Raw genomic sequence first — 14,409 nt, 5'->3', positions numbered from 1 at the left:
ATCACTTATTTGTCAATGTCTACAAGTAGTAAATGCTCAATAAGTGTAACTACTATTATTATTCCATTACTTCTTTTCTCTAATAATTTAAGTTCCCTATCTGGACTTTTTCACTCTAGGATTTTCTTAATACTTACCTAGAATCTAAGCAACTGAAAAGTACAAAGAGACAGATACATCTTTACATTTTAATATATTCCACACATGATTTTTATGAAAAAAGATGGACAGTAGCAGGGATTTATTCAAACAAGCCTCTTGCAGGGCAGGTATTACTGTTAATGGAGATCTCTCATTACAACCTCTCATTCCTTTGACATCCACAATTTTAAGAAGTAATGTTTATATAATGACTGTTGCATCCATAAATCCTAATCAATTAAAAATAGTAAATAGTTTTAAGTGTTTTAGCATCAAATATATTTACTATATTCTAACAGTTTGAGTAACAATTATAATTTATCTATTGCTAAATATTTGGTTAAGTAAGCAAATAGCCCCCAAACCTTATAGATAAATAGAAACTTACACATTTCACATCTAATACAAAAAGTGCAGTTTTTATATATATGCTTCTCTGAATAAGAAGCCACAGGCACAACATTTCTTATGCACCAAGTTTCTTTCCTTCCTAAGGCCAATGGGATATTTAAAAATAGATCCAATAAAAATAATTAAACCACTCTGCAGCTTTCTTCTACTTCTTGCTTGAGAGTTTGAAATAGTGTGAAGTCTGAAAACATAGGAGCAATAGTATTTAGAGATTCTGAACCTTAGAATGAAAGGGGTAGCCTCAACCAACTGCAGAGCAGGGGAGACTGAGACTATATAGTCTCACTCTCTCACTAAACTAAGCACCTAAATTTCTCCCCATCACCACTGACATCACTGTTTTCAATCTCTTGCCTAGACTCCTTAATCAACCTCTTAACTTACATCCCTGGTGTTGAAGAGGAATTTTCCACTCAAAAGGATAACCTTATTATCAGCTTTGTTCTGCTTCTGTAGATACGTTTGCCGCATAGGCAGAAGGGCAGGGTGACCTCAAAATTAACTAAAGACTCATCCTCCCTTTTAGCTTTTTCTGTCTAGATAACAGATACATTGCCTGAGTTCCTGTCTGAAAATCTCGTGCTCTGTGACTGCCTATAATCCACAGCAACTCCCACATCTGTAACCACCTGAGGACGAATTAACCAATCAGTCCATGCCAACTGTCTAAATGTAACTGCATGGATAAACCCTATAAAAGCAAGGTTGCATTTGAGCTCAAGGCCCAGATCTTCATCACACTAGCTCTTCTGGGACCACTAGTGTAATAAACCTGAGTTCTCCAACTCTCCGAGTGGTGCTTGGTTTCTTGCTGGTCTGATTTTTCTGCAACATTTCCACTCTTCCTATTTGCTATATTGTAGCCAGAGTAACCCTTCTAAAATAAAACCTCATTTTACTGCCATGCTTTGAAATCCTTTGAGATTCCTGTATCGATCTCACAATAAAGTTTAGATTCCATTAGTTCCTAGCTCCAATCTAGCTTCCCCACCTCAGCTCCTTCTAATTCCCACCTTATACACTGAGCTTCATCCATAACTACAATTTCTATTTTCCTCAAAACCTCTATGATCTCTTATGTTCACTCCTAGACTTTAAAAACCCCATCTTCTCTTAAAGCATTATTTCCTCTACCTTTTAACTTCATTACTCCTATAACTACTTCAGGTCCTGAATCACACATATTTCCTTCAGAAAAAAATGTTTTTTGCATACCCTTCCCTAAGTACCTGGAATTTGCCTTAGCACTAATCCTGACATAGAATTTATTGCATGCTTTTGCTATTCCCAGCTCATCTTCTCCACTAGATTGTAAGCTACATAGACAGATACTATGCCATCATATTCCCCTGATGTCTACCCTAAAGCCTGGAACATAGAAATGTTTAATACATGTTTGTTGGAAAAACATATAATATTGACTTTCTCAGTGGCCAGGACCATATGAGAAGGTGGGATTTGTGTATAATGCTATGTTCTCACTTCGCAGGCTTTTGTTTACATGTTATGGAACTTAATATCTAAATTATATTTTAAAAACAATTCCTTTTATGGATAGAGAGTTTGCAGTCTTCCAAGTGCTTTCCATGCCATGCATTTCTCACAGAAATTCTGAGAACAAATTAGGACATAATTTGTTAACAAACACATTACAGTTAACAAAATTAAGGCTCAAAGAGGCCATGTGACTTTAAGGGAATACAAGCTGTGGAGCAAGGCCTGAAACTCAGATCTTTTGTTTCTAAGATCATTTTTTTCTCACAGCAATACATGGAATTTTCCCTGCTCATTATTTTTGTTTGTTTTTTGTTTGGGGGATACGTGCATCTGTACCAGTAGCAGCTCATCTCCCTTCTCAATTATGTCTGGATTAACTAATATTAAATTGAGTGTTTAGAGAGCACATATCAAATCAGAGCTGAGCAAGGCAATCAAGACATGTTCTACGTGATGACAGGAGGTGTTCTGGAATCTAAAGCTAACCAAAGAAAATCTACAAAGTAGGCAACCACATGCATAAAATTAAGAAATGAATCTTGTCTCCCTAAAGAGTCTCCGTGTATCCACAAACTACCTTTCTCCCATGATTTTCTAGATGATGAGGTTTTATAAGCACATTCTGAAGGTATACACTTGTTAAGTTTATCTAAGGCTCATTCATTCATTTATTTGACAAATATTCATGTAAATACTCTTGTGTTTGAATTGAGGTTGTAAACAGATCAATGAGGTAATTTTTGCTTTGGGGGAGGTCATATCCTAGTGGGAAGATGGATTATAGATGGCAAGAGCCGCTACAAGGTAAATGAAGAGAGGTGTGGTACAGAGAGGGTGGGGATGTTCTTCAGATGGAAAACTTCTCTGAAGGGGTGACATTTAGGCTGAAACCTGACAAATAAATAGGAATCTGGGTGAGAAAGTTGAGAGAAAAAGCATTCCAGGTAGATGAAAAGTCAAATAAAGAGCACTGAAGCAGAAAAGAGAAACTTAGCTCTTCTTTGTACATCACAGTGTTGGCTCAGGTACTCTGGAAGGGCAGGAAAGACCCGTCCCCCTTCCAATCTGGAAGCAACTTATTTCTGAGGAATAGTGAGTCCAGTGATTATTTCCTGTGATTTACTCCCTGGTTCATTTCCCTGTGTGCCTCCAGATCATGTTCTCTGGGAAGGTACTCAGAACTCACCTGCTCTTCCAAATACCTAAATAGTATCCAGCTATGTACATAAATTTGAACTATAAAATACACAGCCGTGCCTGAAAAACTCACGTGTTCCCTGTATGTTTCAGAAATTGAGTTCATCTTCAAAAACTTCAAAGAAATTTGCCATTTAGAGGAAAAGAAAAGGCAAATAATTCTTTTATATTAAAACAACTCCAGGCTGATCTATTTAGTTAAATATTCATATATTGGGCTCCTTTAAAAGTAGTAAAATTATTTGGGAGCACTGACTCACTTATCTTTAATGGCATGCAAGTCAAGAAATCCTGGGAGAGAGTTTTCCTCACAGAAGAGTTCACTTTCTGAGACATGGAGAAGGAACTGAGAAGTTGACAAATACAATTTCCTTGCAGGTAAGTTTGGACAACAAAGAGCTCAGGTTTCTTGCATCTCATGTTAAGTTAGAAGGATACTAATATCTCACAGTTTTTAAAGTTTCAATTCTAATGGTTCACAAGACACTATTGTCTGAATTACTTAAATGCATTTAATTTATAAATAATGAGAAAACAGTACAACGAGAAACTACAAGTCTCAGTGTTGTACTTGGTTACAAAAAGGTACCATTTAAAAATCCTGTTTCCTGAAGAGACCTAGTCAGGTTAGTTTCATTACAATGTACCAGAGTCATTTGTAATACTTTAGCCTTGCCTGGCTAGGAAGGCCATTTTAACGGTTGTGTATCCAAACTTTTAGGAGAGTCAGTGATCCATCACCCCCCTACTGAGTTTAATCATATTCACTTCAGGAAACTATTTGCCTTGAGACTGTTCAGTTTGTCCTGCTGCTATAATTTATCAAACGAGGCAAATAGTATCCATTTATATACTGCCAAAACCGCCTCCAGGAAAAAATTGTAATAAATATCGCATTGTTTCCAAACCTAAATAAAAATTTTTATCATTTAAACATGTCAAGTCTTCATAATATACAAGACAAAGAAAAAAGAAAAGAATATAGCAAGACCCTAGATATAAAACATAAATTTGAAAGTATATTTAAGATATTATATAAAACACTTGTCTATTCACTTCGTCCTTACACATCTTGCAAAATAAGTATCGTTATTCCCATCTTATAGGAAGAAAAACAGGCTACAGGAAACCCAAGCATAGTGTCAATGTTACACTCTGGGAAGAAACTTGTACTTGTTCCCATAATTCTGAATAGCTTGTAATGTAGAAAGGGAAGAAAATGTTGAAAGTTACAAAGCAAATATAAAAATCATGTATCGACAAGTACAGAAATAATATTGATATGAGCAAGAATGCAGATATTCCTAGAATCCCCATCTGTTTCCTCCTGTCCCAGAGTAAGGAACTCTGATAGAGTTTTGGTTCTCTATGAAACCCCAATTATTGATAGGCCCATGAAATTTCTTGGTAAATTTTATTCTTAGGATTAGCAATATTTTTTTCCTCACAGAAGATTTCTGCCCACTGGAGACTCTGCTTTCTCATAGGCACAGGGTTTTATTTATTTAATATTATCCAACGTCCAACTTAATATTGTAAAAGAGCAACCACTTCATTATTTCTCATGGTTCTTTGCGTTGACTAGGCTGAGCTGGATGGTTCTTCTGCTCCATGTGTTTTCAGCAATGAGCTGTAGTCATCTGGGGGCTTATTTAGCTGGAATGTCAAGTGGACTGGCAGTAAATGCTGGTTTTAAGCTGGGAGTTCACCTGGGGATGTCAACTGGAGTAAAATGGCCTCTTCATGTGGCCTGGGCTTCTCATAGCATGGAAACTGGGTTCTGAGAGGGATCGTCCTGATAACGAACATTTCAAAAGGAAACTGCTGGCCTTTTCATACCTAGGTTTAAAAATCCCAGTATGCCACTTCTGCTTTCTGTCGGCTAGTCCACATTTAGGGAGTGAAAACAAAGCTCTACTTCTTGATGTGACCATCAACATGAACATACAGAGGGGAGAAATTGTTGAAGGCCATCTTTGGAGTGAAGCTCCCATAAGAACACACCACCAATACGTAGAGAAGCTATAAGATGTGACCATTTAAATAAGCCCCCCAAACCTTCCCATTAGGGTACACTTGGTAAATCTCATATACATTCCATGTAAAAGTACTCTGTTGATAGAACCAAAAATTTTTAGAAGCAGGTAAAAATTATGGAAGACTTTTGGGAGGAGGTAAGATTTTGAGCCCAGTCTGACTGAGATGATATATATAAATTGAACAATCTCAGTGAAATACTTGGCTTATGTTTGTATAATACAAGCAAACCAGACTGTAATCCATAATAGTGATTTTGCCCAAGTTGATGTTTTAAGCACAGAAAAAGCAACAAATCTGTGTGTCTGAGTTTTATTATAAAGACGAGCTGTAGCAAAACAGACAGACTGCATTTCGAGGTTCTGTTCTAAGGTTGATTCTTATAAAGCCCTATGAATTAATCCGTATCAAAGCTTTAGTGGTAACCAAATAACGTATTTGTGACAGATGGTGGACCAGATGACTGAATATGCATTATGTTGATTCCTTGCCAAACAACTTTTAAATACACAGCCTTCTGAGTGATTGAAATGACTCATGGATTGATAGAATACATTATATTCACAGCAAAATAAAACTAAGAAAGATGAAGAGATGCCAAAAGAGTATCTTCTGTGGGAAAAAAAAAAATTAAACAATGCAATATAGTATATATCCTTGTAACAACTCCATACAGTTATTTAAAAGTCGCAACCTGAAGCTGCACTGAGCACAGTGTTAGCATTCTGATAAGATGAGACAAAGCTAGAATATCAAGCAGGTGTGAGGCAACCACGGTCTCAGAAACAGCCAAATATAAAGACAAAGAAGGTAGGGGGAGGAAATGTATAAAATTACCCGTGGTGAATACACTTAAGCAGATTCAATCTCAAATCTTCTTAAAAACCAGATACTCTGTACACAGAAAGTGTAAAACATTTTCTAATTTGTTATTTATCATAGTACATTTAGTTTTTTTAAACACCTATAAAAATAAAGTCCAGCAAAATAGATTATTATTAGAATTATTACTGTTTTGTTAAAGATTCAGTACGATTAGAGAGGACAAATGATACCGGGCAAGAACACCTGACTAGTTTTATGGCTTTCAATGCAATGCAGTAGATTATGCATTCATTCAGATATTACATACTAGGGAGAGGAATTTATCTGGGGATCAGTAAGTTATCTGCAGAGAACTCCTACATAAGACTGATCCCTCCAGACCTCCTGGTGAGGTCCATCTGCCTCCACCAGATGACAACACTCCTATCGTTCATTCCTTCTCCACCCAGATCCCTATCCACACATTCCCTCCTCCCATGTGAGTACCATGCAAGCGGGGAGCAGTCTGTCTCTGTGGCTAAGACACACACTGGCTTGGCTACAGAGAGCCTGTGTATGACTGGAAAGGTTTTAGGGAACAGCATTATTTTAACTCTTCAAGTTTGCCAAGAGTGCTGTCTCTTCACCAATACAAGTTTCATACTCTTAAAAGTAATATGAATCTCAACGCAAATGAGGGATCACCCTTACATTCAATAATATCAGCAACTCACTACCCACTCAGCCTATAGCTCTGTGCAAACTCCCAGTCTAGTGGGTGGATCTAAAACCCTATTTCATCAGCTCTCTCTTTGAAGTACTTCAGGCCATTACAGTGGAAAGACAGAGAGAAATGTTTGTGAGTTTCACAAGAGATAGACACCTGGGCTGCTTCCACATACGCACTACAAACAGGAGCCCAAATCAAGGCCATCATCATCTCACTGCTGGATTTTACCAGTTCGAATGGCTTTACGACCACGTGGCCTTTGAGTTTGCCATTTATAGGAGGGTGGGGGATGAGTGGGAGGATCCAGGTTTAACATGAGAAAAACTAATAAAAATCTTCAGTATGAAAGTGCCTTTCTACTCTTTTTGCTGCTAGGCCCAGCGGGGCAAACTGTTTCACAGTTCCTCGTTCCACCCCACTGTGTATAGTCTGCCTGTAAGGAAAGCTGGCAGCTAACTCTAGCATCTGAGTCCTCTGTGAGGGATTCCTCAGGATTGAATCCCCCAGCTCAACATTGGAGGAAACCTGCCTGAGAAAGAAGAATGCAAAGAGAACAGTGGGGAGACAAAAGAAAAAGGAAGTGATCTCAAATGCAGTACAAGGTTGAGTAGTCGCTACACAGGGTTAGCGTTTGGTTCTGATTTTAACTGGAGACCGGGTGAAATGGAGACTCAAGAACTCTCACTCATGTCAGCAGGTCTTTGGCTGAGCCTCTAAAAGCTGGCTGACCAGATAACTGCTCCCAAGAAATGCAACATAGGAGGGTAGAATTTGTAGCAAACAAGCTGAAGTTCCAGTCACTCTGTTCCTGCAAGAGAAAATCTTAGCCCGTGAACACAAGAATGACTCACTCTCAGAGGCAGGTAACATCATTACTTCCACTTGGTAGTGAGGACCTGAAAGAGTGAGAGATAACAAGACTTGTTACTCACAAAGCCAAGAGGAGACCTCAGAGTTTCGGGATCTCTGGTTACAGTCTATCTTCTCAGAGAGGTTTCCCCTGACCCTTCCATCTAAAATAACCCCCTCCCCAGATACTGTATCAAAATCATTTTCTTCATAGCCCCTATAACTATCCAATCTGTTCTTTCTTTCTTTATTTTCTTCTGCTAAATGTAAATGTCAAGGGAATAATGCCCTATTTATCTTTTTCACTGTTTTCTCTTAATTCCTAGAACAAGACTTGGAACAAAGTCAACATTTAGTAAATATTTTTTGCATTTCCTTTACATTTTTTCTCTGCATATATATTTGCAATTATCTTGTATATAAAATATTTACATTTTTCTATTAAATATTGTATGCATTTATTCATGTAGCCACACAACCTTTATAATAAAATAACTTTAAATGACTGCTTAGTATTCTTCCTGAGTACCGTGAGTACACTGCTATTTCTGGATATATAATTTATTTCCACTATGTATATTATTATACTGAAATTTGTAATAAATAGATAATTTAGCATCTTTTCACATATGATTTTTACCTTCTTTTCAACTATTTCTTTAGAATAAATAAGATGACTAAATCAATGGATTTAAACATTTTTATGATCCTTGATTTATAGCAACCAATTCCTTTCAGAAAGAGTTGCACCGATTTAAATGACTGAAGATACGATACAAAGTTTTTTTCCCCAAAGCATTCGTAACTCGGTAGACCGTTTTCTTTCTTCAATGTTCATGTGCTCTCAATTATCTCTACCAATTAGGGCAGAGAAACAGCTATTTCATACCTCCATGTGGTAGGTGACAATGGAGCCATATCGGGTGTTTCCATTTACCATGAGCTTAGGGCTTGAAGTCATCCTGTGAATTTCATTACCTTTACCCTGAAGGACAAGAAGAGCTTCTTATAGATTAGTTTGTTTGTTCTGGGGGTAGAAAGGCATAATTATATCAATTTTTCATGCTTATTGAAGTGAACTTAGCCCAAAAAGCTAGTTAGTATTTAGATCCTTCTATTCTTGAGTTCCAGTCCAGGATGTATTTTATTCCACCTCATTTAAATTTTATTATAAAGTCATTGGTCTTCAAAATTTCCTATTTCTAAACCACATCACTCTTGTTTAATTGCCTTCTCTTGGAGCAAAACAGTGATTGCAACAGTAATTTGTAATACTTGGCATTTTGAACAAGGCTACATATTCAATAAACTACAAGTTTCTTCAAGTTCATATAAAATATCTATTTTATTTAATCCACATGTAGCTTATTTTTCACCGTAATAATAAGATACAGTTTTGCTTCAATTCCATGAATTTATACTCCTGGTGTCTTTTCATTGATTTTCTTTTATCATCTAATAATATATGTCTAATTTTCTAATTTAATGTTGAGTAAAGATTAGTCAATGTAAAAATACATCTTTCCAATCTGCCAGAAGCTAAAATCTGAATATTTTATTATTATTATTATTTTTTTCTGCTAAGTGTGAATCATTTATTAGTCCCTCTTTTAGGTCATGTAGCACTTTTTAGATAGGATTCAAGACTGGACATTAGAGAGTTAGAAAACTGTAGAGGTCTTATCTTTTATACTTAGTTGCTATTAAAATTACAAGCTTTCAAATGGAAATATCTTTAACTTCTTCTCCCTTTTGCTTATTTTTCCAACAGACAGGTTTCAGATATTTACATTGATAAAAGACACTAATGCTTTAAAATACTGAGAAAAAATATTTAAACATTGGCTTATTACAGCTTGAGCTTCTGCTATTTGTTACATATCAATAACAAGTTCTAATAAAATTTATTTGGGGTATGTTACAGTACAATAAAAAAAATCTCATTACTATACAGTAACTGTGATTATCTGGCTAGAGCTTAGTTTGACAAAGCAAAGTCAGCTAGTAAAAAAGAAATGCTTTTGCTTATAGTAGTTTTTATTGATTTTCAAAATCTACTTCTCTTCCTCTCTCCCTTACTCCCACCTATCCCTATTTCCCTTAAACCTTTTTAGAGCTTCATACATTTACTGGATAAATTACTTTTTACTCATTAAATGACTTTCTACTCATAAGATGACTAAGAAAGAACTCATTGTTTCCACATGAAAAAATATCAATTTAGTTTTCAAAGAGTCTAAATTAACTCTCAGTTCTAAGGAAGCAGCTCACTGTTCCTGAACCATACTTTTGAGTCATGGACATACAGTTCAGACCCCATGAAATCAACAGCTAAATGAGTAAGAATAGATCTGAAAACAATGAATGGAGTCTGGAAAGGGCTGAGAGTAGCTGGACTTTGCAACCTTTTTCTGATTTCTCTTCTGCTAAAGGTACTCTGACAGATCCAAATGATGGCATTGAGTGTCCAGAGGACCAAACAGGAGAAGAAAATTTTAAATCATTTTTCTTCTTGGTTTAATGTGAACTTGATGGCAGTGTGAATAATAGTGAATAAGCAATTTGTAAGACCATTAAGCTAGACTAGTCTATATTTTCAGGCAACTACAAAAATAAGTTTTATAAAGGTAGTGGAAGGAAATAGTTGTAGTATAATGTGTGCCTATTTTTTTCAGTTCTCATTCCTAGTTACTGGCACCTCTTAAAACAAATCTGAGAAATAATTTTGTTTGGGCATTAGTTAGGCCCAGCTGTTTTGTATTTACAGAACCATTTACTTCTCCTTCATAGCATTCATCAACACTGCATTCCTCTGATTGTTTGATGACTTACTGCCTCCCTAAACGCTAAGATTTTGGGCAGAGGAGACATGTTTTGTCATATTCACTGCCATACCTCCAGTTCTGTAAGCCAGCCATAAATATTTTTGAATGGATAAATAGAAGATTGAATAAGTGAGTAAATACATGGTTAAAAGTTCAGCCCATTCGCAAAGATTTCCATAGAACACATGAAATCTACAGTTATTGTCACACAAATAGGGATGAGGTTACATATACACAAAAACATTTGTCATTTTCAAGCTCATTTGTAATGTGCTTGATACTTTCACCAAATATCTTATCCTTAATCAAAACAAATATTTTTTTCTCAAAAAGTTTCTTTCTCTGAATGTGTATGTGTGTTTTAACACAGGTACATCTAGAAGACATTTAATACACAATTTTATAATTCTGTAACAACTTATTCAGGCATTTCAACACTTGGATAAATTTTAGATAAAAACTCTTGCTTTACTTTTTCCTCTATAATATCATAGAACTCATGCTTTGTTAATTGTAAACAGTTTCTAATCTATATTGATCCTGGATTCATGTTTACTCAGGCTGAAAAAAAAAAACATGTTTCTACACTGCTGGTTGCAATACAAATTAAGCACCAGCTGGGCGTGAGTCAGTAGTTAAAGATTATAGCCTTATATCATGGCATTCCAGTTCTAGGATTAATCATATATAATAAATACTCAACATAAGCCGAAAGTTTTCTCTGAGGGGTTTCAGAAATGAGGAAGAAAGTTGAAACAAAAATAAAATTGAAGGAGTCCATCTTTAGCTGACCACTGCAAATGTCTTAAGGCTCCTGTTTATAACAGGCTGTTCCTTTTCAGAAGAGCGGAGAAAACACACAGGGTGCATAATGTCATTTGTCTGACTGACTCACTGCAGTCTGGGAGGAATGGTAAAAAGACAACATTTGAATGTAGAAGAGCTGATTAGACATCCCATATCTGCTATGTCTTTGCTTATTTTATGTGTGAATAACTACAAAACACCTTTGAGCCATTAAACACCTCTGAGCCTAATTTAATCTATTCATCTGTCAGAACCTGAGCTCTTCCACTAGCTGGGTGACCTTGAGCAAATTACTTAGCCCTCTGTGACTGTTTCCTTATCTATAATATGGGGATACTTAGACTTCCTGCCTCAGAGTGCTGTTGTGAGGATTGAATAAACAATATTTGTACAGAACTTGAAACAGACTGGATAACATTATAATAAATATTTCCAAATAGCCATGACTGTCATTTCCATTATATATTCTTTATGAACAGCTGTACTTTCTGTTTTGGCATGTGTTCAAAGTACACCAAAATCTGATGACTTCCTTTACTTATGCAGGCAAAATTTGTGCCAGAGGTGGTCCATAATTCCCCCCGTTCCCGTTCCATCTTCTCTCAATCTTCACGCAATATCTTCAGACCTTTGGACCACTATATTAGTCTTAGGACTGCCAAAACAAAGTCCCACAGACTGGGTAACTTCAGGAACAGAAACTTATTTTCTCATAGTTCTATAGTATAGAAGTCCAAGATCAAGTTGTCAGCAAGGTTGGTTTCTTCTAAGGTCTCTCTCCTAGGCTCACAGATGTCCCTCTTCTTCCAGTATCATTACATGGTCTTCCCTCTAAACATGTTTATGCCCTAACCTCCACTTCTTATAAGAATATCAGTCATAATAGATGAGTGTTCACCATAAAGACCTCATTTTAATTTAATTACCTCTTTAAATACCTTATCTCCCAACACGGTTACATTCTGAGTTACTGGGGATTAAGATTTCAATATATGAATTTGGCAGAACACAATTCAGCCCATAATCACTGAATTTAGTTCAACTATTAGTCCTTGGTCTCTGTTTCAAGTCAGCCATGAAGCAATGAGTTCTTTCCCTGTTATTTGTCTTCTGGAATAGGGACCTATGTGGGAGGTAAGCTCAATCACTAAAGGGAGCACAGAAACCCGAACCAGTGACCTAGAGCTAAGCATGGAAGAAATGAAATAGAGAAATTAAGTTCACTTTGCCCCAGCCAATAGAAGCAGCATTTCTTCCCTAAACCACCTATCCCTTCCAGGTCAGCTTTCTCCAAACAGGTTTCCAGAGCCCAAGAACCAGGCCTCAGTAGCCAATATTAGAAGCCTGACCGGGATTTTACATTTCCCAAGCTTTCTGAAGGCAAGTCCACCAGTGCGCAGATGACAAATTTGGAAACAACCTAAGTGTCCACCAATGGATGAATGGATAAAGAAATTGTGTGTGTGTATACACACACACACACACACACACATACACACTAGAATATTAGTCATTAAAAAAAAGAATAAAATCTTGCCATTTGCCACAACATAGAGGGATCCTCTGGACATTATGCAATAAGTTAAATGCAATAAGTCAGGCAGAGAAGGGCAAATATTGTATGATCTCTCTTATATGTGAAATTAAAAAAACAAAAACAAAAACAAACAAACCTGAACTCATAGATATAGAGGATAGATTGGTGGTTGCCAGAGGTGGGGGAGGTGGACAGGGGCAAGTGAAAGGTGGGAGAAATGGGTAAAGAATTGTTGTTTTAGTTTAAACTGAATTTTTTAAAAATGACCAATCCAACTAATTACACATGGTTGTTAAAGACTAGTCCCTTAGTTCTGGGTGTTTGCCTAGGATTCAGCTGAGTCCAGTTGAGTCCAGCTGAGGTGTTTCTCCCACAATTGCTCCTTCTTTTTCAGATGTGCTTTGGCCTCAGCCATGTCTTGCTACTGGTACCTCTTCCTTGCTATTTATTTGAGGGTTGTCCCCAACCACTAGACTGCGGGAGTGCTGCTCTTTACTCCCATCGGGAGGATGCTGAAACCCTTAGTAGGGTTTCTTGTGCTTTGCTCTTGGAAGGTGGAAAAGTCATTCCCAAGGTTTTTACCCAGTAAGTTCACCCCAGTGGATTTTCATTCCATCTTTTTGAGCTCATCTTTTCCTCATGATGTTGAAGGTCAGAGTACCACTCCCGAAGCAACTCAGCTATCTCTGCAAAAACTCGTTTAGTCATAGTTAGCTCAGTATTATGGAGGTACATACATTCTGCAGACACAATTCATCTAAATATCTTTTCTGGGAGGGAGTGAAATACAGTGAATGAAAAGTACATAGGCCTTGGGATTCATAGAATTGATTAAATTCCAGTTGTTCCATTTCATTCATTTTTTGAGTAAGTCGTTGGCAAAAATTCCAGTTATTCCATGTCATTCGTTTTTTTGAGTAAGTCGTTGGCAAGAGCCTACTATGTGCTCTGCAGCTTGATCTTACATAACATAAATATTCTGTATTTCAGTTTTTCATCCACAAAATGAGAACATAATTATGGCCTCGCATAGTTCTTATAAGAATTGAATGGCATAAGGAATGAAAAGGACTTGGCTTATATTGTAGATTCTCAATCAGTAATAAAAATAATTACTATTTCCAGTTTAATGGAGAGTATCAATAAATAGACCGATAGTACTCTGTACTGGGCATGTGATCTTATCAGCACTAACCCTTATCCCATTTTAGTGAGGTCTTCTTTTTTCAGGTTTTCTCAAACATTTTTCATTCATTTATTCAATATACAGATTTTGAATATCATCTGCCCAAGGCACAGAACCAGGCCCAAGGGATACAACAGTGAACAAAAAAGGCATAGTTCTTGAAAGGAGGGACTTACAGATGTAGGAAAGACAGATATTGAACATGTGATTTCAGATGTGCTATATGCCGTGTATATGTATGGAATGTTTTGAGGGCCTATACCATTAGGACCTGACTATGAGAGTAACTTAGAAGTCATTGTCAGGTGGCACCTTTGGCTGTCTAATAGAATTAAGAAAACACCTACAGTCTCTAAACTATATACTAACACTGGTATACTGACGTCTA

At 36.6% G+C, this 14,409-nt stretch overlaps 1 long non-coding RNA gene across 1 annotated transcript in view; it reads right to left on the bottom strand.

Moving 5' to 3' along the window:
* Positions 1–7,625: 7,625 nt before the first annotated feature.
* LOC112476213 overlaps positions 7,626–14,409 on the bottom strand; it is a 106,860-nt gene continuing 100,076 nt past the window's right edge. The window contains exons 2-3 of the long non-coding RNA XR_003044988.1: positions 8,556–8,651; positions 7,626–7,713 (exon numbers count right to left, since the gene is read on the bottom strand). This is a non-coding gene — a long non-coding RNA (uncharacterized LOC112476213). The remainder of the gene's footprint in view (positions 7,714–8,555; positions 8,652–14,409) is intronic.

The sequence above is a fragment of the Pteropus alecto genome, unplaced genomic scaffold, assembly GCF_000325575.1.
Source record: "Pteropus alecto unplaced genomic scaffold, ASM32557v1 scaffold12, whole genome shotgun sequence".
In the NCBI taxonomy this organism is placed as follows: domain Eukaryota; kingdom Metazoa; phylum Chordata; class Mammalia; order Chiroptera; family Pteropodidae; genus Pteropus; species Pteropus alecto.
Note: the sequence above shows the minus strand (reverse complement) of the source record. Positions and strands in the feature narration are given on the sequence as shown.